Raw genomic sequence first — 26,998 nt, forward strand, 5'->3', positions numbered from 1 at the left:
AACGGCAGTCGACACAGGGCACAAGCGCGCTCACTCCTTTCTTACTCTTCAGTTGACAATGGGTGTGTTGTTGTTAAATATGTATTATTAAGATTAAATATCTCCTGTCTCACCTGCTTGTCAAGAAAATGTATGGCTTCAAATGATCAAATAGAAACATATTAGAAATTAGAAAATCAAACAGCAGCCCAGAAATGTGTTTCTGTGGCTTCTCACAAGAAGTTGTTATATTTGACACAGAGACACTGAAGATTCAGGATAAACCCAAAATCCAGCATAGAGGGGTTCAGTGAATGTGGTGTTGAATGTGTAAATGTGTGTGAGTGTGTTTATGTCAGAGACGCTGTAGAAGGACAGAATGCCGGACAGACAGTCCAGATACACTCCTACTCTATTAGAGCGGGATGAAGGGCCAAACACATCAGTGCTGTTATGATTGTACCAGGCAGTATAATTCATATCAGAACAATATAGACTCCAGGACATTTTATTGAATCCAAAACAAGGGTCAATTCCACTTTTCCTGCTGATGTCTTTATATGTAATCGCTGCATGACCTGAGCCTTCCCATTTAAACTCCCAGTAACAGCGTCCAGTCAGACTCTCTCCACACAGGATCTGTTCCCGGTCATCAAATCTGTCTGGATGATCAGGATATGGTTGATGATCTTTCACATATGTTGTTTTTTTGTTCCCTTCAGTCAGGATGAGTTGAGTGTGTGCTGTGTTTGGATCCAGTGTGAGATCACAGGCATCTGAACACAAGAAGAGACATCACATCATCTATGACATCATTAAATATGCACAAGAAAATCTGTGTTTGTGTGTGTGAGGACTTACATTTTCTCAGTCCTGGTTTGATTCTGAAATGTCCTCCATGGTCAAAACTGAACAAAGACAAAAACATAAATGCAAACAAAAATGGTATGGTATGAGGGCAGATTTAAAATTTGAAAATTTAGTCTTTTGTAGTTATTTTGTTTTCCCTCCCTTGCAAACATGTCCTGGACCCATGCCAGATTTTTGCAGGCACAGTGGGTCTAGGGCCAACCCACACCAAAGCTAAACAGGCCCAGTGGCCTGGCTCACCACGGGCTCTCTGAAAGCACACCACACTAGCAGACTGTCCACATTAATCCCAGTGTGGGCCAGCCCATTTGGGCCCATGCAGGTTTTGTGTAGGCAGCCCTGTAATGCAACTAGGAGAATGCAAACAACATTGATTGACTATTATTTAGCCACTCAACTGAACTAGAATGGCTCTAACCAAAAGAGACCTTTTCAGAACCTGTTGTTTCATAAAGGCCAGGGATCCTCAAATCTGGCTCACAAGATCCACTTTCCTGCAGAGTTTAGTTCTAATCAAATGGAGCATGCTAATCAGTGTCTTCAGGATCATTAGAAACTCACAGGTGGGTGAGTTTGATCAAAGTTGGATGTGTTTAGAACAGTGTATTTGTATGCATTTAGAAGGAATCTTTAATGGTGAGGTCACCACATTATGGTCCAGTTTGAATATGTTTTTTTTTTTTTTTTGATGATGTGGGACCATAGTCTAGACTATTTTTGACTGTTCCTGGTTAGGAAAAGTCTAATGTTTGAGAGCTGTGGGTGTGTTTTCATTACAAGAGGTTGGCTTATTCATTTGCTATCAGCCAATTTCAATTATGGACAGTGTTTGCACACTGCACTACAGATAAGACTTTTACACACATCAACTTTTACATGACGAAAGCCTACAATCGTACATAGCTTTTTTTTGGTACTTTTGTGTTTTTACATTTTTGTCTATATGTAGCTGTATTAACCTGAATGTTTTTTTAACTGTTTTTCCCAAAGATTTAAATTATAGTAGCTGAAGAGTATCTCTCATCTGTACGATGACTGACAGAGTAATTTAAGCCCTTTTAGGAGCTTTCAAAAAAACAAACAAAAAAATGCAACGTCAGTGTGTCTGTCGACCCCAGAGGGTTAAAGTGAAACAGATACATTGTTGCAGCTTAATTGGGCTTCCTGGGGGCTAAGTAAGGGACAGCACTAAGGGACCAGCGTTTTACCAATGAGCAAAGTCTCAGAGGCCCTGCACTGGGGGCCCTTAAGCTAGTGCAGGCTTGTTTGCAGGGCCATTAGTCCCTCACTCTCACCTTGGTTTTGGTTTTTGGTTTGGTCTAGTTTTCTTGTGTATTTAAGCCCCAGTGTTTGTGTCACGGAGTCAGACGAGAAATGAATGATCGAAATATGTCCCTGTGTAGCGCAGCGGAAAACTCAAACGCGGATACACACGAGTGAGTAGGTAAACCACGCAGTTTGATCTGAGAACGCTCCAAAACGGAGTTGAGATTTCCACCAAGAAATCCGCGTTCTCACACGCACACAGACAGGTAAATAAAGCGCTCCGAAGAGCAGAGAGTTTACTCACGTGAGTTGAAGGAGATTCGGGACCGAGAGTTGAGCCTCGCATGAACTCAATGTCTGGTGCTGGATCGTCACCTACTTCCTGCTTAAATACCTGCGTGAAGTTACTTCCGGGTCCTCGTGACCTCACGTGACTCGGTGCGTGTGACAGTACCCCCCCCTCCAGGACCGGCACCAGACGGTCCCGGGATGGAGGATACCCGATGACTGTAGTCCTGGATGAGAGCTGGGTCCAAGATGAACCGCCCAGGAACCCAAGACCGCTCCTCCGGACCGTAACCCTCCCAGTCGACGAGATACTGGGTGCCACGGCCCCGAGGACGCGAATCGAGGATTCGCCGGACGGTATACGCAGGACCACCGTCTATGATCCGGGGCGGAGGTGGAGCAGGAACCTGGGGAGACAGTGGGGAGAGGAAGACATGTTTGAGTTGTGACTGGTGGAAAACAGGATGGATCCGGAGAGTAGTGGGCAGCTGGAGCCTGAAGGTGACAGGGTTTAACCGGTGGGTGATCTTGAAGGGTCCGATGAAACGAGCAGTGAGTTTTTTAGAGTCAGTCTTTAAGTTGATATTGCGAGTGGATAAATAAACCCTGTCACCAACATGGAACAATCGTCCCGGTGGGTGCCGGCGGCGATGCTGAGTGGTGTAGCGGGTGTTGGCTCTTCTGATGGCGGTGCGTGCATGGTTCCAGAGCCGCCGGCACCGACGGACCAACTCTTGGGCAGACGGGACATCCACCTCCGGTTCTTGATGTTCGAACACCGGAGGTTGATACCCGTAGCATACCTCGAATGGACTCAGGTTAGTGGCAGAGGACGTGTGAATGTTATTGGAGAGTTCAGCCCAGACGAGGTAGCGTGCCCAGGAGCGCTGATGCTCGCCGGCAAAGCATCGGAGGAAGCGCTCCAGCTGTTGGTTGGCCCGTTCCGTCTGACCGTTAGTCTGTGGGTGAAATCCGGACGACAGACTAGAGGTGGTCCCGATCAGACGGCAGAAGGCCTGCCAGAACTTGGCTGTGAACTGGGGCCCTCTGTCCGAGACGATGTCCTTGGGGAACCCATGCAGACGGACTACGTGTTCGAGTATGAGCTCCGCAGTGGTCTTGGCAGAGGGGAGTCCGGTGAGAGCCACCAGGTGCACAGCCTTGGAGAACCGATCCACAATGGTCAGGATGGTGTTCTTCCCTAGAGATTCGGGGAGTCCAGTGACGAAGTCGATGGAGATGTGGGACCAGGGTCGTTTGGGGATGGGGAGGGGCTGCAGCTCGCCGGTGGAAGGGGTGTTGTTAGTCTTGGAGCGAGCGCAGGTGTTACATGCCTGGACGTACAGCTGTACGTCTCTCCTCAACGTCCTCCACCAAAACGCCCTGGCGATGAAAGTGATGGTCCTCTGGACTCCCGGGTGTCCTGCCAGAGTGGAGTCGTGCCCCCACTGGAGTACTTCCTGGCGTAAGGTGTCGGGTACGAAGAGACGTCCAGTAGGGGTTTCCGGAGGTGGAGGATTTTGGCTGTGACTCTGGCGGACTCTCTCTTCTAACCCCCACCGGAGGGGAGCCAAGATGACGTGATGAGGCAGGACAGGCGCGGCCTCCGTGGTGGTGGAGTCTCGCTGATGTTGGCGGGAGATGGCGTCCGCTTTGCTGTTCTTCGAACCGGGCCGGTAGGATAGCTGGAAGTTGAAATGTTCGAAGAACAGGGCCCACCGCGCCTGCCTGGGGTTAAGCTGTTTGGTCTGGCGGATGACGGTGAGGTTCTGGTGGTCGGTCCAGACGGTGAATGGGTCGCCGCCGCCCTGGAGCCAGTGACGCCATTCCTCCAATGCCCACTTGATGGCCAACAGTTCACGGTCCCCTACCCCGTAACGCTGCTGAGTGGGATTGAATTTTCTAGAGAAAAACTACATGGGTGTAGTTTACCGTCTGGACCACGTTGCGAGAGGACGGCTCCTACGCCCACATCGGAGGCGTCCACCTCAACAACGAAGGGTTTGTCCGGGTTGGGGTGGGTGAGGACTGGAGCGGTGGTGAACAGGTGGCACAGGGTCTTGAAGGCTTGGATGGCTTCGGGGGTGAGGTGAAAGGCTCCATGAGATGGTTTGGTGAGAGCAGTGAGAGGTGCTGCAGTTGCGCTGAAGCCCTGGATAAATCGCCTGTAGAAGTTGGCGAACCCCAGAAAACGCTGCAGCTGTTTGAGCGACGAGGGTAGGGGCCACGAACGCACAGCTTCCAGCTTCTGGGGATCCATGGCCACACCCTGAGGGGAGATGACGAAGCCGAGGAATGTGGTGGAGTGCTGGTGAAAAGCACATTTCTCCAACTTGCAGTACAACTGATGGGCCAGCAACCTACGTAGCACTGCTCGGACATGCTGGGTGTGTTCCTCCAGGGTCTTGGAATATATGAGGATATCGTCTAGGTAGGCGTAGCACCAACGACCCAGCATGTCCCGGAGGACGTCATTAATGAACTGTTGAAATACAGACGGACTGTTGCACAGACCAAACGGCATAACGAGGGTCTCGTAGTGGCCGGTGGGGGTTATGAAGGCCGTCTTCCACTCATCGCCCTCCCTGATGCGGACCAAGTTGTAGGCGCTCCGTAAGTCCAGCTTCGTGAAGAAGCGGGCACCAGAGAGGGCGTCCAGGGCGGTGTTGGTGAGAGGGAGTGGATGACGGTTCTTGATGGTGATCTGGTTCAGCCCCCGATAATCCACACAGGGACGAAGACCCCCGTCCTTCTTCTTGACGAAGAAAAACCCCGCGGCCGCCGGGGAGCTGGAAGGGCGGATAGTGCCGGCCCGGAGCCCTTCCGCTACGTACTCCTCCATCGCTTGATGTTCGGTGGCAGACAGGGAGTACAGGTGGCCGCGAGGGAGCACCGCGCCCGGCACGAGGTCAATGGCGAGATCGTAGGGACGGTGAGGTGGAAGCTGGGTAGCGCTGCGCTTGCTAAAGACCTCGGCCAGGTCGCGATACGGGACAGGGACCTCTTCCAGGTTGATATCGGAGGCCTCGGACTCCCCTGAACACGTCCCAACCGGCGCCCGGAGACAGAGCTCCTGACAGGTCGCCCCCCAGTGGACTATCTTGTGGTTGGTCCAGGAGATGAAGGGGTCGTGAGCAATGAGCCAAGGATGTCCCAGGATGACGGGTGGAGAGGTGATCTTGGTGATGAATAGTTGGATCTTTTCGGAGTGATTGCCAATGATGAGGTGAATTTCTTTGGTGCGTCGGTTGACAGGGCTGAAGTTGAGGGGCGACCGTCGATGGCTGTGATCGTTAACGGTTGGGATAACACCTCAGTCTCAATCCCCAGCTGGGCAGCAAAATCCTGATCGATAAAGTTACCAGCCGCACCTGAGTCAACAAAAGCGGTGGTCACGATCCGTTGGTGGCCCACGAGGATTGATACCTGAAGGAGCATCCGAGATTCGGCGGGACAGGTTTTGTTCGTCACCGGACCAGGCAAAGACCTCCCCCTCTTTACCTGGTCTGGCCGTTTCCCGGCCGGAGAGGGCAGATTGCTCGATGGTGATCTGGGGAGGCGCAATAGGCACATAGACCCTCGCGGTAGCGTCTAGCCCTCTCTGCCGCCGACAGGGAGGTGCGTCCTATTTGCATGGGTTCCCCGGCTCCGGATGAGTGGGCCTCTGAGGCGATAGGTGGAGGAGGAGAGGGCGCAGCGACAGTGTAGGTGACGGGTGAATCCAGGGTCCTTGTGCGGGGGAAGGTGCCTGTGGAGGAACGAGAGACAGGGTTAGTGCGGTGTGGGTGGTGACGCATCCTCTGATCGACCCGGAGGGCCAGCTGGATCATGCCCTCCAGGGTGTCAGGGAGCTCCCGCACAGCCAATTCATCCTTGAGCCTGATGGAAAGTCCCTCGTAGTAGGCTGTGCGGAGAGCGGCGTCACTCCAGGTAGTTTGTACTGACAGGGTGCGGAACTCTGTGGTGTAACGGCTGACGCTGCGTTCCCCTTGTCTTAGATGATATAGCCGTGAGTCTACCTCCACCTCGCTCTCAGGGTGTTGGAAGGCGGCCCTGAGCTGGTTGGTAAATGCTGGATACGAGTGGGCGGAGTCGCCGTCGGCCTTCAGGACCGCCGTAGCCCACTCGGCTGCCTGCCCGGTGAGAAGTGAGACGAGCAAGGCGATCCGGCTGCGGTCTGTGGGGTAACGTGATGGCTGGAACTCAAAGATGAGAGAGAGGTTAGTGAGAAAGACATCACACCGGGCACCGGATCCATCCCACTTATCCGGGAGTGAAATTTTGGGTTGGTGGGCGGGGCGGATTGGTTCCGCGGGGGCGATCTGTGCAGCAGCCAGGTCATCATAGTCTGCTTGCAGGGTAGTGAGATCCGATTGGAGCGCCCCGCACTCCGCCCGAAGACCCGCGGTCTCGGCACGAAGCGCGGTAACCTCCGCTCGGAGTCCCACCATCTCCTGCTTCAGACCCATGATTTCCATGGACTGCTGCTGGATCACACCCCACAGTTGTTCCAAATCCGCCGGGACCATTTCGGGACCAGACATTCTGTCACGGAGTCAGACGAGAAATGAATGATCGAAATATGTCCCTGTGTAGCGCAGCGGAAAACTCAAACGCGGATACACACGAGTGAGTAGGTAAACCACGCAGTTTGATCTGAGAACGCTCCAAAACGGAGTTGAGATTTCCACCAAGAAATCCGCGTTCTCACACGCACACAGACAGGTAAATAAAGCGCTCCGAAGAGCAGAGAGTTTACTCACGTGAGTTGAAGGAGATTCGGGACCGAGAGTTGAGCCTCGCATGAACTCAATGTCTGGTGCTGGATCGTCACCTACTTCCTGCTTAAATACCTGCGTGAAGTTACTTCCGGGTCCTCGTGACCTCACGTGACTCGGTGCGTGTGACAGTTTGCTTTGTTGGTTTGTCAGTATTAGACACTTGTTTCTTCTTGTGCTCTCACTACACAAGGTTTCTTGCCATCTGTTGTGTTCTTTTTGTAGGTGAACAAACTACAATACGTTAGGTCAACAAGCAATCTTGACCAACAGCAAAAACAACAACAACAACAACAACAACAACAACAACTTTACATGAAAAATGCCACATGAACCGCTGCAGTGCAAACTAGTGTGCTCCAGACTAGATGGAAAGCACAGAGTGAATTATATGCCTGAGCCAGCACAGACAACAAAACAATGCAACCAAACAAAACAAACAGACCACAAAAAAAAGTTAAATAAGAACTGCAAATTGTGATAGCATTTAACCCTCAAATCCAAGTAGAACTATAAAAGGGTCATCAGATGCTAAGTTCACTTTTTCATGTTGTTTGAACATTAATGTGTGTTGTTAGTGTATGTACAAATCTACCCTATAATGATAAAAATCCATGCAGTGATTTTTAATTAATCTGTAAAAATAATATCCCCTTTTTCAAATCGAGCCGTTCTCAGATGCTTGTCGGTGTGGCGTCACACCCGCAGAGGCCGCTCCCACAATAGTTGATTGACATGAGCGATTCAGTCCAGTCCAGTAACTTTACTTGTTTCGATGCCGAAGCAGGGATGTAAGTTAGACAAGAATATCTCCGATTGAGGGATTGAGGTGTTGTGTTGCTGGATGTAATAATGAACATAGTGGTCGTCATTTACTCCCGACATCTGAAGATGCAGTAGATTATGTTTGTTTGTGAAGGGAATGCGCCTCCTGATCTTTATATATCCGTCTATGTTTGTGCAAATCATTCATGATCCAGCTTCACGTACAGCAAAAGTGTGTATAAGTGTTTTTTTATGAATCTTTGTGATCGCCTTTGAATTATTTGCGATCGCCTTTCCTTATAATGTGGTAGTTAGGAAGTTTATAGCAGCTAAACGTGGCTAAATCCGGCTAACGTAAACAAGACCGTCTTTCCACAGAGAGAAGAGAGGGGCGGGGCGAGCAGAGCTCATTTGCATTTAAAGAAACAACCCCTTAGAATGAGATGATTTTTGCTGAGCTCATTTTGACAAGGTAAAAAGGGTGTTTTTTTACAAAACCATTGAGAATTTTTAATCAAAGTATATTAGAGACTTTTCATTAAGACCCTAAAGAACTTGTGGAAAATGGGCATCCGATGACCCCTTTAAAAATATATACAGGTTGTTTTTTTTCCTGAAGTCTTTTACACTTTTAACTTTACACTTAAAAAAAGTAATGGAAGCATTAAAAAATATTTAGCAATTGTTTGCCTAACAAGAAAATCACTCTCAGGTAACCCCTATATTGATACTGAAATACTGAAGTCATAACTGCTCCACATACTTGAGTATCTGCAGTTTATATTTTGGATCCTCCAGTTTGTGTTTGAGCAGCTGGACTCCTGATTGTCCTGGGTGATTGTAGCTCAGATCCAGCTCTCTCAGGTGTGAGGGGTTTGAATTCAGAGCTGAAGACAAATAACCACAGCCTTCCTCTGTCACCATACAGCCAGACAACCTACAGACACACAGAAATTCAAAGCTCTGTGTCAGGTTTTTTTTTTTTAAACGGAATGCTCACACAAGTCAGAGGTATTGAGAATTCAAGAAGACTGCTCCCTACGTGAGCAAAAGTGAAAGTTATAAATACTTCTATTATTATATTATAAAGATTCTGTTATATTCCAGTGTCATTATTGAGCCATGCACTCATTATTGCTCAGCCTCTATCTGTTAAGATGTTGCTGTGGTGTACGTGTCTGCAGTTGCAAAATTTGAATATAATGCTCTGTTTTTCATAACACTGCTAATGCTAACTCCGTTTTTTTTTCTCTCACATTTTTTCTTACTTTTGTACTGCAAGCACTTTGGTGTGACATCATTCCCAGCTCCGATATACGAGGTAAATCGAACGCAGTACACTGTACAGTTGTTATGAATCTGGTCGGTGTTCTGCGGACCGCTCACCACCAGATGTCACTCTCACCCTGTTCTCACACACTGTCTGTTGCACTACACCCCGGACTACATTCCCCATCAGCCATTGCACGTCCCCCCACGTCCAATCAGAGACACTATAAAAGCCCCGGTCTTCCTGTCACTCACCGCCGACCCAACAAACATGAGACGTCCACCCGACGTGCAGATCATGTCTATATTCCGACAAAGACGTTGAAATGACGTCGTTTGGACGTACAGTGCTCAGTGGGGAGTATTGAATTGAGTCTATCGTTCATACAAAGCGTTTTCCTTTGCCATTCTGTGTTTAGTTTTCTTGTTGTTGGAACTCTCGCCTGACTTTTCGGATTACTCTTTGCCTAGCCCTTCTCGGATTTCGTTCGCCGCTGTATTGACCCTCGCCTGGATTAAGGATTACTCTTGTCTCGTCGTCCATATACCTGTCTGCCGTTTTCTGACCCTGCCTGCCTGACTATGTCTATGTCTCATCCCTTTAATAAAAGTATGCAGATGGATCCGCTCGTCTCTCGTCTCACTCACACCGTTACAACAGTATACAATTTATTTAATTAACTGTGCTTACTAAAACACATACACACTACATCAATTATGTCCAGAATTCTGTGTAAAAGCTTTCAACTTGACAAAAATATGGAGATGGACTATAGTAGTGCTTGAATAAGTATGTTTTACATAGAATATTTAAGATACAATATAAAGCTACATCCAAGATATCAAAAATCAAATTTTGCACACCTCAGTCTCTCCAGCTGAAAGTTTTGACTCTTCAGTCCATCAGACATAATCTTCACTCCTGAGTCCTAAAGGTCATTGTTACTCAGATCCAGTTCTTTCAGAACAGAGTTTTAGGATTGTAGAACTGATGCCAAAATTTCACAATCCTGAGCAGTGAGATTACAACCAGCAAGACTGAAAGAGAGTAAAACACGATAATTAAATTCTTAACCTCATTTTACAGCTGCTGTTTCAATAATATATGCTTAATTCTTGTAAAAGATGTTCAGCTAAATAATTATTACATTATTGAACACTCACAGAGTTTTTCTGCAGTTGATCACAGCTGGTATCAGTCTTCTTCTCCCCTTATCTGATGTGTTGTATTTCTTGAGGTCCAGCTCATCCAGCACCTCCTCTGACATCTGAAGCATGTAGGCGATTGTTGAACAGTGAGCAGGAGAGAGTTTCTTCTCTGAGTGTTTGTGTGATTTCACAAACTCCTGAATCTCTCTGGACAGAGTCTGATCTTTCACTTCCAGCAGACAGAGGAACAGATTGATGGATCTTTCAGTGGAGAGTCCATGTCCATCTTTGATCTTCTCTTTAATGTACTGTGTGGTTCTCCTGATGCTCTCTGAGCTGTTCTCTGTGTGTGTCAGTAGATCCTGTAAGAGTCTCTGATTGGACTCCAGTGAGACGCCCAGCAGAAACCGCAGGAACAGATCCAGATGTCCATTCTCACTCTTAAGTGCTTTATCTACTGCATCTCTATGCAGATTATGTATCGCATCACAAAACTGCAATGTATCAATATGTATCATTACATAATGGTAAAATGCAGAGAAAGCAGCGAGAAACTCCTGAACGCTCAGATGAATGAAGCTGTAGACTTTTCTCTGATGAATCACAGATTCCTCCTTAAAGATCTCAGTGCAAATCCCAGAATACACCGAGGCATTAGTGACGTCTATGCCGCTCTCAATCAGGTCCTCCTCATAGAACATCACATTGTGGCACATGATGTGGAGGCTACTTGCTCTTCTGATGTGTGAGATGATTCTGCTGGATTGATGCTCATCACTGATTTTCTTCCTTAAATATTCCTCCTTCTGAGACTCATTGAATCCCTGAATTTTTGTCAGACGGTTGATGTATTTGGAGGGGATCTGATTGGCTGCTGCTGGTCTGGAGGTGATCCAGATGAGAGCAGAGGGAAGCAGCTCTCCTTTCATGAGGTTTGACATCAACACACCCACTGATGAAGTCTCAGTCACATCACAAACTTTCTGATCATCTGAAAACATCAGTGTGATTCTGTGTTCATCCAGAACCTTCTTGGTTTGTCTACGCTGCATATTCTGTTTTTGGAGCATTTGGAACATTTAGTGCTATTTCACAGAATTTATTAGGTTATTATTCATGATGAGATGCACTAAAATAAATTTGCATTTGTTTATACTAACAGAGGGTGAGAGGCCACAGTTGCATCACTGAGTTTAGGGGGGTTGCTCCATAGACCTGCTACTCTTCAGAAACACTGTGCTGCCTTCTGGAGATTCTGATCTCTGTCGCATCCTTCTGGTGGTCCTGGCCAAAAAAAAAAAAAGGATTTTAGACCAATCTTTGTCAATCTCATCTCAATCATTAGCTGCTGTCTATAGCCTGAATGCACGTTTAATTTGCTATTGCAGGGAATTAACTTTCCCATAATAAAAATGTGCCCATAGAGCACTTACAGTATTACTACTAAGGTCAATAAATGCAAACAAGATACAGTACAGCCGCAGTTTGCAGAAAAGCAGAACCAAGTTGCTAGATGCACGCAGTTTCTAGTCAGTGTTCGGGTGTGGCTGTTTATGTTTCATTTTCATTTTGATTTACATCGTGTGTAATTTATATACTTTACAACAGTTTAGTATTTGAAATGTTCGTGTGGTAATTTCAGATGGAGTAGACGTGCAGTATTTAGCGCTTTAGCGATTTAACCATGCTTGAACAACAGTATGAGTGAAAGTAGGCCGCATCACTCGATTTTGTAAGAGAATAAACAATCTTTGAATCGCTATGCACTGTGTTCATACAATAACACTCTCTGTACATTAGTGCCCTGGTAGAGTTATCTATCTTTGTGTTTCTAGCCAATTTTCATCCGACGTCACAGAATCCAGGATATAAACAGAGTTACACAAGATGGCTTTGATACCAGAGTAATTATTCATGTTATGTAACGTTATGTGTATACGGATGCAAAGCAAACCTCAAATAGCAGCACAGTTTTACATGTCTGGATGTTTACAAGATGAATACAATATTCAAGATGTTTACAAGATAAATACAAGATTAATTTCTAAACTTACCATGTAATACATGGCCGTTTAAATATTCAGGTTTTTAATAGTTTTTTTTTTTTGTTTGTTTGTTTTGTTTTGTTTTATATTGTTTTTTTAATATTTACACATTCTTCTTCTTTGACGTTTAATGGCTGCTTGCATCCAAAAATGTTCCATTACTGCCACCTTCTTGGATTATTCTCCCACGTTGTTACTCCGGTTTATTTCCACCAGTTTATTTTCCCCTGTCACAGGGGTGCCAAACCTCGGTCCTGGAGGGCCGGTGCACTGCAGAGTTTAGCTCAAACTTGCCTCAACACACCTGCTGGGAAGTTTATGCCTAGTAAGAGCTTGATTAGGGCATTTGATCCTCTTTGCATGTTCACTTTGTAAACACTGCTTTGTAAACATTTAATTTCCGCATTTTATTTGGCATATAATTTAAATTAGGATATTTTACCTTTATTTAATAGTTTTTGTTTGTTTGTTGGTTGGTTTTTACCATTTTTTTAAAGTGTATTCAAAAAATGGCCAAAAATCATTAGTAATTTTTCTTTTTTTTTCCTTCTTTCTTTTTTTTTTTTTTTTTTTCTGTATGGGAAACCATATCTTTCAAAAAGCATCCCTGATTATCCTTCTGTTGCATTTCAAATCACAAAAGTGAGTCATGTCACTAACAAGATGAGACTTTCATGGATGTGGAATTCAGGGGGATTAAAAGCATGTAGTACTAATTTGTTTTCATTGTGGAGTCAGAAGATTAATAAAGCGGATATTAAGAGCAGCTGAGAAACATTTCCTACTGATTGTGTTTCCAAACAGAAGCAAAGAACAAAGAACAGCTTATCCGCCATTTCTGAGTGAATTCACATCACCAGCTTTCAATAATGAAACCTCACGCTATACAGCAAACTGATGGAAACCTACAAGAAGCAGAAATGTGAGGGTCAAGAACCAATTGTTGAGACAATGTTTCTATGTTCTTACTGGTATCACAAACATACCACCTTATTTTACAAATAAAAATAATACTACAAAAAAATATCTATAATTTATAAGATATGATATATGGATTGATTTGGGAACTGCTAAGTATTAAGTTCTAGTTTCAAATCAAAGTTGGATTGTGTAGTAAGCACTATTGGCATTTTTAGTTATTTATTTTTTTCTTACAAAAAAAATGTGCTTGCTCATTGAACTTGAAATAATAAATAAAAATAAATAAATTGGTCCAACGACAGTCTGAGCAAGGAAATGGGGAGGAGGAATAAATGTGAAAAAAGGACAGGTGAAAAAGAAGCTTTCCCGCATTTGTGGAGACAGATGTGTTAATACACTCTCTGGTGGTGGTGGTGAGGGGAGGGGGGGACAAAATATGAATAGAAGGGTAAAGCATACTTTGATTATCTCAAATAATCTTAAAGTTTCTTTAATAAACTTGTCTTTAATAAGCTTTCTTTAACTAAAAAAAATGGATGGATGGACACACAGGCAGACTGGTACATCACAACATTCATTGGATGATGGTGATGATGATGATGTCTGTTGTCTTGTTCAGCGCTTGTCATATATCACAACTGTTTAGTGTTTTCAACCATGTTTATTTTTTTTTATTTCAGATATATAAATACAGATATGCTAGTCAAAACATACAGTTTGTAAAAATATGGATGTCTATGGAAGCAGCAATAATAATCAAGAAAATTTTACCATAATCCAACATAATTCGACACATTTGTGATGTGATCTATGAAAACCCAACACATGGTGAAATTTTACATTTTAGGTTTTGATACCATATGAAAGCTGTATTCAAGCCCTTTCCAAAATAGTGTACCTTATAGTTTACATTTAGAAAAGCGAGCGCAGCTCAACTGTTCGCGCACTGTACATAAAACAGACTGCCATCGGACTCCTCCTCTTTAGTAACTTCATCATCCGATCCTTCACCTCTAGATGTGAAATAGTCCGTTAATACCATTGTTTAGGGCACTGACATCACCAAGATTGAGCAGACTGAGATAAGTAAAATCATTTAAGTGAGCAGCTACTTCAGACTGTGTTGTTGCACTTCGCCAACTCACGATATTAAAAAATAAATATAGAAAACCTTTGTGTGTCATAGTTTACACAGGACTGGTGGGGAACGTGCATTGATACACCTTTATTAAATATGTTATGTGGTTTATTTTGATAGGTTAACTGTTTTTGTGGTGTTCAGAGAAAGCCCCTCCGCAGCGCTGTATAATAATTTAATGAAAAATTAATTTTGACAAAAAAAAATGACATTCAACCTATTTTTTTTTAAATTCCTGAAAATGTCCCAGCAGGACATCTGACGGGTTTTCCCAGATCACATTACATTTGTTATTCATGATAATCACATACTGTAGCATGTAAGTCACTGTGAAGCTTACTCTGGCAGCCTCTGAACTACTTTATAACATAAACACACATTGCCCATAGCCCCTTACTGTGACCATCATAAAAGTATTTAAAACATAAAATATACTAGCATTTACTAGCATGTTTAAAAAGCAGAATATCAGATTTTTTTTATAATTTTGTTACATGCATAGTGTGAATAAAAACCACACCATCCAGTTGTCTGACGCAACACATAATGTAACAAATGCTCCTTTAGATCCCACTTTGATATCTCAGTGCTTCCACCTGTGTCTAAAATTGCTTGTCATTTTTTACTAAATTTGTGTATAGTGAGCCTTGTCACAAACATTTCACTGCGCAGTTCCATCGTGTAATAGTGCAAATTACAAATAAATGCCTCTTGACTCTTGAAGAGAATACAACAACAGCCAATACTGTTAATCTTTTAAAGAAAGTGATTGTAATATTGTTTTTTGAAGCCATTTCCTTTTCTTTCTTTCACTGCATAGAATGAACATTGGAAAGATAATTTATTATTATTATATACATATATATTGTCACTCTGATCTTTTTAAACAAGGGAAATGTCTGTAAAAAAAAAAAAAAAAGTATAATACTTTAATGAGATTTAATGATGAAAGTGTGTATAAATTAGTTAGAAATCTTCTCTTTGTTGTTGAATCCGACACAGAGTCAATGAAGTTTCATAAACCCTGAATCCGGCATAGAGGGGTTCAGTGAATGTGGTGTTGTATGTATGTAGGTGTGTGAGTGTGAGTGTGTGTGTGTCAGAGACGCTGTAGAAAGACAGAGTGCCAGCTGACACGTCCACATACACTCCTAATCTGTTAGACAAGGGTGACGGGAGTGGTAAATCTGTTCGTTTTTTATTGTGCCAGACAGTGAATTTGTTATCAGAGTAATCCAGACTCCAGGATTTGTCATTGTATCCAAACCTAAAGTCACTGCCTCCCTTTCTTCCGATTCCTTTATATGTCACTGCTGCATGACCCCATCCGCTCCATTCAACCTCCCAGTAACAGCGTCCAGTCAGACTCTCTCGACACAGAACCCGCTCACCACCAACAAATCTCTCTGGATGATCAGGATATGGCTGCGGCTCTTTCACATATGTTGCCCTTCTGTTCTCATCAGTGAGAATGATGTAAGTGTTGGCTGTGTTTGGATCCAGTGTGAGATCACAGGCATCTGAACACAAGATGAGAGATGGGAAATATGTCAAAATTGTTTTTTTTTTTACATATGTATGAGAGACAGAGAATGAAATAAGACCTACATTTTCTCAGTGTTGAAGTGATTCTACAAGGGTCTCCATGGTCCAAACTAAAAAGCAAAAAAATGAGAATGTAGATGTTTGATTTTTTTTAGAAAGTGGACAAGTAATACTAAGAATATGAGATTTTTGATCTATGCTAAAAACTCCAAACCCATCTAAAGTTTATTATACCTCAGTGCTAACGTTATCAGTCTATTTCTACAAATTGTATTTAAAGTTGTGTTAAAGCTGGATTATAAAAAACATATATATTTATCATAGTCAATGTTTGAATCTAGAAGAATTATTTATTCTGAGTGTCTATTCACACTAAGTGCAAATAGCCTGCCTTGTTAGCAGAGGCTATTTACACTAACTCCGAACATCAATGTGTGATTGGGGGAAAGCCGATCCTCCCTATACGCAAAATACACAAACTGCATAGGCCCCCTTGCTCTCAAAGATGTTTTTAATTTTTAATTTTAGTTTAGTTTTTGAATTTGGCTGGCAGTTATGAAAAAATGAATGTTAATTTCTTTTAAAGCAGTGCACTGTCACCCTTTCTACATGAAAATCAGTCAAATTGTGTAACATGAATGTCTGTCATTTAGTCTCTGGCTAGAGACTATGAATGAGTTGAAAGCATACCGAGCCATGGAAGAGCTGTTTCTCAAGCGTGATTCAAGATGGAGTGGAACACAGACAAATGCGTTTCATTCATTCATTCATTCATTCATTTATAACCACTCATCCCCCACACCGCTGCATACTGTTTTATAATGTACTACAATACTGAGGTGCAGAAAATTGCCAGTATTTGCAATAAATTGTATAAACAGCGGGAAATTCTGCTATTTTAACATAGTGTAAATAGCATCTATTGCTATTTGTACTTAGTGTAAATAGGTGCTCCCTTATTTATTTTCCTCTCAAGGAATAATCAGGAGTGTCCCAGTTTGAATAAATAAATAAATAAATCTTGTCACTAACACACAAATCAACATATCGGCTTCCACACATACTTGAGTATCTGCAGTGAGCAGTTTGGATCCTCCAGTTTGTGTTTGAGCAGCTGGACTCCTGATTGTCCTGGGTGATTGTAGCTCAGATCCAGCTCTCTCAGGTGTGAGGGGTTTGAACTCAAAGCTGAAGACAAATAACCACAGCCTTCCTCTGTCACCATACAGCCAGACAACCTACAAACAGAAAACAACAGACAGAAACATATCAACAGTTAGATCATATGTGACCCTGGACCACAAAACTAGTCATATGTAGCAGTAGCAAGGGTATATTTGTAGCAATAGCCAACAGTACATTATATGGGTCGAAATTATTGATTTTTCTTTTATGCCAAAAATCATTAGGATATTAAGTAAAGTTCCATTAAGATATTTTGTAAATTTTCTACTATAAATATATCAAAATAATATCAAGATAATGTTTTGTTTGTATGTTACATACCATATCAAAACACATTTCTAAGAACTTAATTTGGACAACTTTAAAGTTGATTTTCTCAATATTTGAATTTGTTTGCAACCTCAGATTCCAGATTTTCAAACTGTTGTATCTTAGCCAAATATTGTCCTATCCTAACAAACCATACATCAATGGAAGGATTATTAGTCACCTATCAGATGATGTATGACTGGTTTTGTGGTCAAGGGTCACATGTACAGACACATAACTACAGCCTTTCTCTGTCACCATGCAGAGTGAGTGATGTGACAGCCAAGTATGTTGTCCCACACTCTTTGCTGTGTGTGCTCACTCTTTTAAGTGCACACATACAGCAAATTTACATTTTAAATACTGAAATATGGAATACAATATTTTGTTAATAAAATGATACTAAAAGTATGGAATTAAACTGCCAGTAGGTGGCACAAAATCTTAATCGCTGAATCATTAATTTAACCAATTTGCTTAAACAGTTGATTCATTCAGGAACAAAGCAACTGTCAGGCTGCATTTGAAACTGCATACTTCCCTCTCACAGACCCTGAGCCAGAAGGTAACAGATCAGTCCATAGACTTGAGAGCCTGGTGTTGCATCCATGTCCACACTATAATACCTTATGAATGTTAGGAGAGGACCAACCTACCACAAAAGCCTTGGATAATGTCACGAATCCTGTCCTTGGTCTTCGGTCTGCCCACCACCAGAGGTCGCCCTCCTATTTCATTGACTCTCACACTACACTGACTGTTATATGTCACCCTGGACTACATTTCCCATGCTCCACTGTTTACACACACAGCTGCAGCCAACCATACACGGTATAAATACGAGGTCCCAACCATCATTCAGGGCCAAGTGTTGTCTAACACTCCAGACCCCCAGAGGGTTAAGCTGGAGGTGCTAGTGCTAAAAAGAGCATTAGCATGAATCCCTAAAAGGTCCATAAGAGGACGAGAGACGGCATGCGTGGCAGAGATGAAGTGAAATAAATAAAAATATTAATAATAATAATAATAATAATAATAATAAGCACTTTCTCGTCTGATGCTCCTTTTTCTCCTCTAGCATAAGTCTGGAAATGGGGTACATTTACTTGTGTCAACATGTGTGTGTGTGTGTGTGTGTGTGTGTGTTTGTTGTTGTTGTTGTTTGTTTGTTTTTTTCCCCTCACACACCTCAGTATCTCCAGCTGACAGTTTGGACCCTTCAATCCACCAGAGAGCAGCTTCACTCCTGAATCTTGTAGGTCATTGTTACTCAGATCCAGCTCTCTCAGGACAGAGTTTGAGGATTGTAGGGCTGATGACACAATTTCACATTGCTGAGCAGTGATAAAACAGTCAGCAAAGCTATGGGAGAAAATACAAGGAAAAAGAATGTTACTATTTTTATTTATTTATTTATTTATTTTTATTTTTTTCATTTTTTAAGATATTATAAGTCTTTTTAAATCTTTTATCACAACTTTAACGCTCACTGGGCTTTTGTGCAGTTGGTTACAGCTGCTATTAGTCTTCTTCTACCCTCATCTGATGTGTTGTATTTCTTGAGGTCCAGTTCATCCAGCACCTCCTCTGACATCTGAAGCATGTAGGCGATTGTTGAGCAGTGAGCAGCAGAGAGTTTCTTCTCTGATTGTTTGTCTGATTTCACAAACTCCTGAATCTCTCTGGACAGAGTCTGATCTTTCACTTCCAGCAGACAGCGAAACAGATTGATGGATCTTTCAGTGGAGAGTCCGTGTCCATCTTTGATCTTCTCTGTAATGTACTGTGTGGTTCTCCTGATGCTCTCTGAGCTTTTCACTGTGTGTGTCAGTAAATCCTGTAAGAGTCTCTGATTGGACTCCAGTGAGACGCCCAGCAGGAACCTCAAGAGATGGTCCAGGTGTCCACTTTCACTCTCTATGGCTTTATCTACTGCACCTTTAAGCAAACTTTCTACTGAAACAAAATTTTTTAGTCCCTCCATAGTTGTACTTACATAATAATCAAACACATGAAAAGCTGCGAGAAACTCTTGAATGGTCAGATGAATGAAGCTGTAGACTTTCCTCTGATGTAACACCCATTCCTCCTTAAAAAATTCAGTGCAAATCCCAGAATACACTGAGGCCTCTGTTACATCAATGTTGCTTTCAATCAGGTCCTCCTCATAGAACATCACATTGCCCTTCATCAACTGTTTGAAAGCCACTTCAGCAAGTTTCACAATCACTTCTCTGTTGGACTGCAGGAGTTTTTCTGGTTCTCTTTCTTCGTATTTTTGGTTCCTTATGTTGATCTGAATTAGCAAGAAGTGGATGTACATTTCAGTCAGAGTTTGAGGCATTTCTGTACTCAGATCTTCTTTCAGAAGCTTTTGAAGCACAGTGGATGAGATCCAGCAGAAAACGGGGATGTGGCACATGATGTGGAGGCTTCTTGCTCTTCTGATGTGTGAGATGACTCTGCTGGCTTGATGCTGGTCACCGATTCTCTTCCTGAAATACTCCTCCTTCTGAGGGTCATTAAATCCATCAATTTCTGTCAGACGGTTGATGTATTTGGAGGGGATCTGACTGGCTGCTGCTGGTCTGGAGGTGATCCAGATGAGAGCAGAGGGAAGCAGCTCTCCTTTCATGAGGTTTGACATCAACACACCCACTGATGAAGTCTCAGTCACATCACAAACTTTCTGAGCATCTGAAAACATCAGTGTGATTCTGCTTTCATCCAGACCATCAAAGATGAACACAACCTTACACTCCTCATAAATCTTTGAGTCCAGATCTTGAAGTTCAGGATGAAAGTCCAGCAGAAGTCTGTGAAGACTGTACTGATGATCTCGGATCAAGTTCAGCTCTCGAAATGGAAGCACAAAGATGAAATCTACATCCTGATTGGCTTTTCCCTCGGCCCAGTCCAGAATGAACTTCTGCACAGAGACGGTTTTTCCAATTCCAGCAATGCCTTTAGTAAGAACAGTCTTGATTTGGTCTTTCTCCTCACATCCTGGTTCAGGTGAGGTTTTAAAGATGTCATTGCAGTAGATTGCAGTTTCTTGTGAGTGATTTGTTTTGGCTGTTTTCTCAATTTGTAAAACCTCATGTTCTTCATTTACTCCTTCTCTCTCTCCCTCTATGATGTAGAGCTGTGTGTAAATCCTGTTCACGAGGGTTTCATTATCTTGCAATTTGATTCCCTCAAATAATCTTTCATACTTTTTCTTCATGCTGATTTTGTGCTGGTATTTGACTCTCTGTAGGTGATCATTCACTGGTTGGCACAGAAAGGCTACTTGTGTGCCATCTACCCTGAGTTCAGAGGGCATTGGTGCATCACTGAGGTCAGTGGGTTGAGACATAGATTTGTTACTTTTCACAGAGAAAGAACAGGTTTCTGAAGAGTCTAATCTATCTCTTCTAGTAATGCTGCCAAAAACAAACAAAACAACATTTTACCCATATACATGCTGTATAGCTTGAATGAACTTAAAATTTACGTTTTCATTAACAAATAAGGAATACCACAAAATGTTCCTGTGACAAGAGAAGTGTTGTAATACAAAGTCACAAGATTGTTCAGAGGTGTACAGACTAGAGAATAATGTAATATATATTATACAGATCACAGAGGAAAAGTACAGAGACTTATTTTCTCATTTGTACTACTGCTAATATTTGATTAGAGAGAGACAGAGCTTCTTTAACTCTCTGGGGCCTGAACAGGTTTTGAGAACCTGGAGAAGTTTTGACATGCCCTTTTTTTCCCCAGTATCTGAAAAACATTAAGGTCAAAGTCTGATTACACTGTATTCAGCGCAAACTGAGCTATTTGGATTTTCATGAAAAATACAGTGGAAATGTATTACTTAAGGTCCGTTTGAACTTGTGTGGTGTGTAAAGGGATTTCATAAAAAAGGAAAGTCTTTTTGACGAAGAGATAATGTATTGTTTGTATGTTACATACCATATCTGTGCTGCATTATTGTATCTTATTGTATCAATCTGTTGGTGTTTACATTTACAGAAATTGCATTTACTGTTATGTAATCAAATGTAGTGTTTCTAACATTCAAGTAGTTAATTTATTAATGATGAAAAACAACAGCTTCATGAAGTGACTACACAATAGGTGTAATTTTAGAATATGGCCACATTCACACAGCAGCCAAATACAGTTGTCAATACGGTATTTGACTCCTTAATACGGTTGTATTCACACACAGAACGGTTATTTATGGGTGTGACAACCGTATTCTATAACCGAACTCACACCCATAATTTTCAGGAGTCACAATCACATTATTTGAACACACACGCTGTGTGAAAGGAACAGGACTGGACAACTAGACGGTCACCTCATATAGTACATGAGAGCGTTTTATATCCAATTTTATATCCAGACTCCACCGGAGCTGCTCCCTGCCATTAGTTTTGTGTTCTCCACCGGCTCAAATCCTCCGCTCTCCACTCAAATTTAAAAGCTGCTGTCGATTAATGATGATTCGTGGATAAACTCGTGGCTCGATTGAACACTTGTCGTGTCAGAAAGTGATAAGACTTTTTTTGAGCAATATCTTTGATATTGCTTTGGTCTCTTTTGCTATGGTTACTCGCAGTGTTGGTGATAACGCATTACAAGTCATTCGCAAGTTATGTAATAATATTACTTTTTTCAAGCAACTAGTAAAGTAACGCATTACTTTTGAATTTCTAAGAAAATATCTGTTAATTGACAAATCTCCTGTCACGGTTGCTGGTGCTGGATGGAAGACAGGATACAACGTACGGAACAAATCTAATTTTAATTACTTTCACGAGGAACAGACAGGAACACAGAGCGATATCCACACACGTAGAAACACACTAATCAACTATATGCAACAACAAAGACCGACAGGGAACTAAACACAAGGTGGAACTTAAATACACAAACTAATCAGAACATACACAGGTGAAGACAATGAAACACTCAGGAAGAAACAAGGAGGGCGTGACTAGGGTGACGAGAGGGCTGAGTCCAGGGAGCACATGGTGAAATCACAACATAAACACATGATGACAATAAGGATACGTGACATTACCCCCCCCCTCTCACAAGGCGCGACTCGCGCCGTAACACATACACTGGGGTGGGGGTGGGGGGGGGGGGGTGGGCGCCCTGGAGGTCCGTGCTGGACAGACACCGGGTACTTAGGGGCGTACCTCCAGGGCGGATCAGGGAGTTCAGGAGGCCATGGTGGATCAGGGAGTTCAGGAGGCCATGGTGGATCTGGGGGCTCAGGAGGCCATGGCCGGGTAAACAGTTCAGGTGGCCATGGCGGATCTGGGGGCTCAGGAGGCCATGGCCGGGTAAACAGTTCAGGTGGCCATGGCGGGTCTGGGGGCTCAGGAGGCCATGGCCGGGTAAACAGTTCAGGTGGCCATGGCGGGTAGCCCCCCCCCAAAATTTTCTTGGGGGAATTTACAGTACTGCCAGCCTTAGGGAGCGCTGGATGAGGTGCTGGCTCAGGAGGGCGCGCTGAAGGAGGAGCCGGCTCAGGAGGGCGCGCTGAAGGAGGAGCCGGCTCAGGAGGGCGCGCTGAAGGAGGAGCCGGCTCAGGAGGGCGCGCTGAAGGAGGAGCCGGCTCAGGAGGGCTAGCTGAACAGAGCTCCGGCTCTGGAGGGCGAGCTGGGCAGAGCTCCGGCTCTGGAGGGCGAGCTGGGCAGAGCTCCGGCTCTGGAGGGCGAGCTGGGCAGAGCTCCGGCTCTGGAGGGCGAGGGCGAGCTGGGCAGAGCTCCGGCTCTGGAGGGCGAGGGCGAGCTGGGCAGAGCTCCGGCTCTGGAGGGCGAGCTGGACTTTGTCTTGGCTTATGAGAAGCACCAGGAACTTGATTTGACTCAGGAGATGTAGCCGTGACGTGACTTGACTCAGCCGTGACGTGACTTGACTCAGCCGTGACGTGACTTGACTCAGCCGTGACGTGACTTGACTCAGGAACCACAGCCGTGGCTTGACTTGGCTCAGTAGCTGCAGCTACAACTTGACTTGACTCAGGAAGGCTGGACGGAACCAGCGGAGGCTCAGGAAGGCTGGACGGAACCAGCGGAGGCTCAGGAAGGCTGGACGGAACCAGCGGAGGCTCAGGAAGGCTGGACGGAACCAGCGGAGGCTTAGGAGAATTAGGGGAGATAATAGGAGCAGTGAACTCCAGTGGGATTGCCCTGTCCATAATGTTCATTTCAGCAATCATGACTGGGGACCCAGGCTTGGGGGCCATCTTGGCTTGGGGCTCAGGAACGGAGGCCATCTTGGCCGGGGGCTCAGGAATGGAGGCCCTCTTGGCCGGGGGCTCAGGAACGGAGGCCATCTTGGCCGGGGGCTCAGGAATGGCGGCCATCTTGCGAGCAGGCTCTGGCGTGGCGGCCATCTTGCGAGCAGGCTCTGGCGTGGCGGCCATCTTGCGAGCAGACGCTGGCGTGGCGGCCAGAGGGACAGGGCTCTGGGCGGTGGCCGGCGGATTAGAGCGCGGGGATGAGGCCAGCTGCATCGGGCTGAGGACAGCGGCGGAACTTCGGAGGAGGATAGGAGATTTGGGACTGGGCAGGCGTCTTGAGTCGTTGGTACGGTATGTGGGGGCTCTTGGCTCAGGATGAGCTGGCTCGATATACTGTGTCTCAGAGGGGACTGAATGACGAGACCCACCAATATTCTTTACTTCCTCTATTTCAAAATCTGAGCCATTTAAATAAAGAATAAGATTGAGAAGTTCACTTAAGGAGTAATTACAGGAGGGAGAATCACAACGAATAGTCTCGTCACTCAGCCCCATCAGAAACACAGCGCCGAGAGAGGCATCGGGCCAACCCACCTGATCAGATAGCTCAATGAAATCCTCCACATACCGCTCCAACTCCCGGTCGCCCTGCCGCAGTCTCCACAGTCTTTCCTCAGCCCGATCCATAGTGTGGTCGGTCTTTCTGTCACGTTTGCTGGTGCTGGATGGAAGACAGGATACAACGTACGGAACAAATCTAATTTTAATTACTTTCACGAGGAACAGACAGGAACACAGAGCGATATCCACACACGTAGAAACACACTAATCAACTATATGCAACAACAAAGACCGACAGGGAACTAAACACAAGGTGGAACTTAAATACACAAACTAATCAGAACATACACAGGTGAAGACAATGAAACACTCAGGAAGAAACAAGGAGGGCGTGACTAGGGTGACGAGAGGGCTGAGTCCAGGGAGCACATGGTGAAATCACAACATAAACACACGATGACAATAAGGATACGTGACATCTCCTGTCAGGAAATTGGGAGTAAACATGATATTACTGTAGTTCTAGACCAAATGTAAACATGCATTAAATCATCTCACCCACAAAAAACAGATTCATTATTCCTCAAAATGAATAAAAACAGTGATATGCAAACTCAGAATATGACGCAACCCTGCAATAATTTAATATGTTAAATAAAACAAATGTCATTGTAACGCCACGCCAGCAGAGGGAGCCCTCACCCATTGACTCTCTGTTACTGCGCCTTTTGCTGCTTCATGGGTAACTTCCTGTTTGGTGGCCATTTAAGGGGGCCTACACTAAACAGGCCTCGCGAAGTATTGTTTTGCTGTGCGGACTCTACTAAGCATTTTCTCTTGTTTCATTACCTTGTTTCTGCCACGGTTTTGTTTCTTGTCATTGTTTTGCCTTGTTTTTTTTTTTTTTTCACCATAGTTCTGTCTAGTTCATTGCCATAGTTTTTGCCTTGTTTCATTTCATTTTGCTACTTTGGACTATTCTCTGGTATTTTGACATTCTGCCTGTTTATTGGATTACGCTCTTGCCTCGCCCTGATTATCACTGTTTGTTGGAGATTGACCTTGCCTGTCTGACTATGATCTGTATAATAAAGCTCGCACTTGGATCTACTCAAGCTTCCAAAGAGTCCCATTAAAATCATTTATGTATTAAATCCCATTTTATTAACCAGTGTCTTTGCTGCTGACTTTCAATGATGCAATGCAACCATATTAATAGGCAAAAATTACTTTAGGTAAACAAACATTTGTGCTTAATTTTTTTTATAGCTGAAGAGTGATCTCCTGAATAAATGAACTCACCTCAGGCTGAAAGAAAAGTTAATTTCACTTTTGGCGTAAAAGGGCTCTTACATTATAATTGTTTTATATTAAAAACAAAGAAGCAAGCCCTGCCCAGATTTAAAAAGTAACACAAAAGTAACGCATTACTTTCCATAAAAAGTAACTAAGTAACATAATTAGTTACTTTTTTAGGGAGTAATGCAAAACTGTAATGCATTACTTTTAAAAGTAACTTTCCTCAACACTGGTTACTCGTAAGGAGTACGGGCTTGACTTCTGTTGCACGTTCATACAGACAGTATTCGAAAAGCGACTGTAAGCTGTTATGTGAACGGGATATTTCGAGACTCACACCTGTAAGTAAATGCGGTTGTCAATCCCAAAAACTGACAGTGTGAACATAGCCACTGTTTGAATATATACCAAAATTTACAATTTAACAGTAAGTATACTTTTTAGAATAGAGTATTTGGAGGTGCTATATTTTTAATGTGTAAAAAAAGTACTACTAATGACATAGTAATAGTGTACTTGATTGTTTTTTAAAAACATTTTATTTAAAAGACACCATAAACTGTTAAGTATATCACAGAAAGTAAATGTTAACATAATTACAATACATTTGAAATAAATTATTTAATCTATACACATATGTGGGCAATACACTATAAATAAATTTTATATATATACACATTATATATTATTCTTATATTTTAAATAAATAAATAATTGTATTTTCTATGATGAGTATATTTAAGTGTATGATAGATTGTTTCAGTTGTACTACAAGTGGAAACAAAATAAATTTTTGTTACATAGAAAGTATGTTAAAAGCACATTTTAGTTTATATTCATGAAGTCCCAAAATAGCACAGTTGAGTACACTTAGATGCTTTTAAGATTATCTTAAGCAGAATAATTTTTTGTATATTAAGTTATGATTTAACTTTTGAAGAAGAAGGGTGACAGAGACTGAAGAAATGCACCCTGTTTGTTTTCTTTATTTTAAAAAAGCACATTGTTTTGTTGTTATTATACGTGTATACAAATAAAGGCAGACACTTTAATGATTCAAATGATGTATTGCTCTTATCTGTACGATAAAAAAATGACAGTAATTTATGTTCTTTTCAGCGTCAGGGAGGGGGGTGGGGGTAGTCAAATGCTCACAAAAAAGCTTTACACTTTACTTGAAAAGGTTTTAAATTTTGCGTTAAAATGTCTGCCAAATGCTAAAATAACTAGTGTCTTGCCTGGGGTCAGATGTCGCTGTTCCATCACTGAATTTAGGAGGATAATTCTTCATGGATTCTTCTCTCTTCATAGACATGCAGGTTGATCCAGGAGTTTTAGAGGTAGTGGCCTCATCTTTTCTCTCATTATGGAGGTTCAT

At 43.3% G+C, this 26,998-nt stretch overlaps 1 pseudogene; it reads right to left on the minus strand.

Annotated features, from left to right (window-relative positions):
* LOC127162005 (uncharacterized) lies at positions 1-26,998 on the minus strand (annotated as a pseudogene).

Source organism: Labeo rohita, chromosome 1 (genome assembly GCF_022985175.1).
Source record: "Labeo rohita strain BAU-BD-2019 chromosome 1, IGBB_LRoh.1.0, whole genome shotgun sequence".
Lineage (NCBI taxonomy): Eukaryota > Metazoa > Chordata > Actinopteri > Cypriniformes > Cyprinidae > Labeo > Labeo rohita.